The sequence below is a fragment of the Triticum dicoccoides genome, chromosome 3A (assembly GCF_002162155.2).
Source record: "Triticum dicoccoides isolate Atlit2015 ecotype Zavitan chromosome 3A, WEW_v2.0, whole genome shotgun sequence".
Taxonomy (NCBI): Eukaryota; Viridiplantae; Streptophyta; class Magnoliopsida; order Poales; family Poaceae; genus Triticum; species Triticum dicoccoides.
Genome location: NC_041384.1, coordinates 240268102 through 240272829, shown reverse-complemented (window position 1 = coordinate 240272829; position 4728 = coordinate 240268102).

Here is a 4728-nt window from a genome sequence, read left to right as displayed (position 1 = left end):
TACGGTCACTAGCTCACCCCTGGCTGAGTATGTGTGTGCATGCACGTGTAGGTTGAGCACTTGAGCGTGATCGTGTGTGTTCCGTCGTGTGCTCGGACATGCATGCATTAGGGCGTCGCGCGCGTTTTTGCGTCCATGTGTACGTGTGACTTTTGTATACATGTAGGGGGGGTATTTGTAGGGGCCACTAAAGGAGCAGTCAAATCACACAGTAAGTTAGTCGGAAGAAGAAACCATCATTTCACTCTTCAATGACACGTACGCAATATAAAATGGTTGATATGGAGAGAAAAAGAAAACCACTATATATACACTAGCAGGAGCCTAAGTTACAAGCCTAATTTGCTTGGGTTGCTCTCTTCACAAGCATAGAACGATGGTTGCCACACCGCTGGTCACATATCCGGCCTGATCCCACAGCTGGGGGAAGGGAACAATGTTCTGCATAGACGTGGTCGACATCGGCGAGGGAGAAAATCCACAGTCAGTGTGTCCCAATCAGGGGTCACCACGGTATGGGCCGATGCTGCGTCCCAACCGCCCTTCTAGCTACAGCCCGACGTCCATTTCGAAAATATTAGTGCATGTCAACAAAAATTCTGTTCTGTTTCGAAAAAAAGCATATAAGCCGTTACTTCTTACCCAAAGGATCTTTATATCCAACAGACACAAAATATCCATTCGAGTGTTCGAAATTACTTTCACTGCTGATCTGATGTCGAGGTAATTGCTGCATCGCCACCAAAACCCACCATCTCTTAAGCTAAAGTAGACCGAGCTAACCCCTATATTAGCATATTACAAAGATAAACAGAAGGCACTGTAGAATCATTTAGGACATGAGCTTGTCAATCTGAATGTGGAGGGACACCAGCTTAGCCCCGACCAGCAGCTTGGACGGAACTATGAAGAAGGTCAGCTCCTGCATGGCGACGTCCCCGGCATCCCTGCTGCTTGTCACCTCCATTTCCACCTTGATGGCGTCGGTCCTACCTTTGGGCTCCCCCGGTGGGCCGTTCGCCCACGGCTTGGCCATGTAGTGCGGTAGTGGGGACGCCCCCGCTCTGATGCAGACGACCGACACGGCGATAGGCGCGCCGATGTCGAGCATGGCGCCGACCAAGAAAAACACGCGACCGTCCTCCTTCGCGAACAGCAAGAGCCGTGGCTCCGACAGTGGCACTTGCAGCTGGAGCGCCTTGTGTCGTGGTTCTAAGTCTGACAGTAGAATGGGGGGTAGGAATGTATAGGCAAGATCCTAGCTATGAAGGAGTTGTACATGCGAGTTTTACGAGTTCAGGCCCTTCTCGGAGGGAGTAATAGCCCTACATCTCGGAGCCCGAAGGCGGTCGACTAGATTGTATGCGTGTGAGTTATAGGGGGTGCGAACCCTTGTCCCAGAGGAGGGGGTGGCTTATATAGAGTGCGATAGGACCCCAGCTCCCCTCCGTTACACAGGGTTCAATGTTCATAAAGAGAGAGCGTTACAGGTAACGTCTGTAATAAAGTGCTATGAATGATCATCAAATATACGAGTAAATGCCCGTCCGTTGCTTGTGCAGAACGGCTTTAGGTCTTCTTGTACGTCGAGTGGTCTTTTACATGGTCGAGTGGTTGAATAGTCGAGTGACTTAAAGAAGAAGTAGTCTCCGAGTGAATGGTAGGTCGAGTGGATTGCGCTCGACGCCTTTATTGGGTCCACCTTGTTTACTCTTAAACTTCTTTGCTTTTAGGGCAAGGACCTTAGGTAGGACGTATAGGTCAGGCCTATTACCCTACCCCAGGTCTATGTCCTCATCATTAGCCCCTAAATGGATTGAGGTCTGAGTGAAAAGAAGGTTGAAGTTGATCTTGCCTTGACTCTTGCCTTTCTCAAGAATTCATCTCTGAATGGAGGCCAGTGTTGGAAATTTCGGCTTCGTTTCAGTCGCCTTGATCAATTCAACAATTACCGATTGGTTTTTATAACAGCGCATGTCGAGTGTCATCTTTGATGCGAAATCTTTGGCATGATCAATTGCCGAGGATCCCGGATTTCACGGGATTCGAAATTTCGGTAGGAGCGCGCCAGACGGAACATGTTGTGGTAAGCGGAGTGGATAGACAGGGCGTTTTGATTTCCGCGCCACCTTTTTCGCCACGTATCCCGTGCGTGACTGTTTGAGGGATTTGACAGGATCGCCCGGACCCACGCGTCATCCACTCGGAAGTGGGCCTTTAAAAGCGGCGAGACCGAGGCGTCTGCACTATGCGTGCCCATTCTCCTTCTTCTTCCTCTTGCTCCTTCACCCCATCCGGCTTCTCCACTCTCGACACCACCGCTCCGCCGCCATGGGGAAGGAGAGAATGGCGGCGCTGGAACCCGCGAAGAAGGTGACGGGGGCGGCAAAAAGCAGGAAGACGAATCAGGGGTCTTCATCGCACTCGGGACTGCCGCCGGGTTGGATCCAGGGAGATAGGATCCGATCTTCACTTCGACAGGAGGACTTGGACGATATGGCCGAGTTAGGGCTGACCTTCCACAAGTCTGCGCGGCTGCCGGAGGGGGAAATGGAACCGCAACCGCAACCGGGTGAGTGCGTTCTGCTCGCCACCCATGTCGACCGTGGCTTCTCTCTTCCTCCACACCCCTTGTTTCGGGGCTTCTTGAATTTCTTTGGGGCCCAACTCCATCATTTTACTCCCAACATCATCACGTATCTTGCCGCGTTTGTATCCATGTGCGAGAATTTCCTGGGGTGTCGATCACACTGGGGTCTTTTCAAGCTCCCAAACAGTGAAGAAAGTGAACTCGAACGACAAGAAAACCCATGTTATCCAGATGTGTGGGGGTCTGGGTATTCAGAAGAGGAAAAGAAGTTCTTTTCCCTTGATGACTCTTCCGGAGTCGGTCAGGGGCTGGCATTCGACCTGGTTCTACCGCCAGGACATCGTGACACCAGGCCAGTCGACTGGACTTCCCCCTTTCTCTTTTGATCGTGTTCAAACACCATCTTCGTTGAAAGTGACTGCCGCGGAGAAGGTGGAGACAGGCATGCTCGTCGAGAGAGTGGTTCAGTTGATCAATGAAGGTGTCACTGGCATGGATCTACTAGAGGTGTTCCTCGGTTGGCGCCTCCAACCACTCCAAGCTCGTGACCACTCCATGTGGATGTACTCCGGGGCTGGTGACACCACTCGGGTTCATCCGGAGGAGGTGGTGGCCAAAATAGTGGTCGAGTGGCTGAGGGGTATCACCGGGAACAAGGAGAACCCCAGGGGCGCCAGGAGAGTTAACCCTTTCAGCGACAGAAACCAACCAGACAAGGTTTGGCCATTTTAACCGAGCTTTTAGACATGTTTTCCGACTGTTTGTTGATCCGACTGACTTGCAGTCGGCTCCTTGTTTTGTAGATTTACACAGAGATGTATTCAATGCTCAATGGTGAACAAGCTCTGGAGCAAGACCAAGAGGGCGAGGACAGTGCGGAGGAGAGCAGCGAGTGGGAGTCACCAGCCGACGATGATGAAGATGAGAGTGATGAGTCGGGCAATGAGGAAGTAGCTAACTCACCGCCTCGTTCTGAACGTCGAACCAAGAAGCACCATGATCCCGTGGGCAGGCCCGGTAAAGCTGTGGTGTCGAGTGCTCCATCTCAAAAACACGCTCGGTCTCCGACTCCAGAATTGGCTGAGAAGGTCACCAAGCAGCCCAAGGTCAATCCTTCGAAGGCTCAGAAGACCTTGCCTAGAATCAAGATGGACGTTCATGTTGCTTCTGGGTAAATGTTCTTCCTGTATTTTCTTGTTCCGACTGACTTTTTTGTTCTGAATGAGTGGATGATGAACCTTTACAGCCCGACCTCAGCTGCGACTGACATGGAAATTGACAAGAATCTGGTCAACAAGGAAACCGACGACGCAGCTACCTCCAAAGCTAGTAAGTCTACCCGATTCGAATTTATTTGGACGACTGGATTGTTTGTCAGCTATCTGTACGACTTTCTCTGTTTATTGCAGTTCCACGGGACGTTGTTGTGCTCCCGGATGATGAAGAAGAAGTACCACTAAGGGGGAGGAGGAGGAAAGACAAGGACCTGGGCGGGAAAGCGCCTAAGGTCCAGGTTCTTCAGTCGACCGTGACGCCTGGGGCGGCAGTTGAGCAATCAACAGATCCGGCTCGAACCAACGTCACCTTCGCTGTCCCGCTGTCAACTGGTTGTCCATCAGGATCAGCTACTCAGACTTCTGCTGCCCCAATACAACTCCATGCTTCAGATCCTGCAGCTGCTTCGACTGCTCTGCCAGCATCACTTTTTACTGCGTATCAGACTCTGGACGACCCATCGACTGCTGCCAAGGAAGCTCTTCTTTAGTTAAATCTTGTGATGGGGCAAATGAAAGTGGTGCATGAGGCCAGCCAGGTGGCCTTCAATGCCGGAGCTGCTCTGCAAACCAATGTCCTGGTTAGTTGGTCGTATCTCTCGTCTGATCACCCACTGGGGTGTGGCTGTTTTGAAATTGTATAAGTTACTTTGGATCGACTCAAGCTGAATCTTTGAACTAGTGGGGGCACTCTGAGTGCACCCACTAGGTGTAGTCCCCGAGAGCATAGTTGACCGCGGGCAGTCGACTGTGGTCTGAGAATCTGAACTTTCTTTTTTACAACTCGCGCTGGGCGGACCATGCCGAGTGGAATTAAAACCAGTGGGGGCACGCTAAGTGCACCAACTAGGTGTAGTCCCCAAG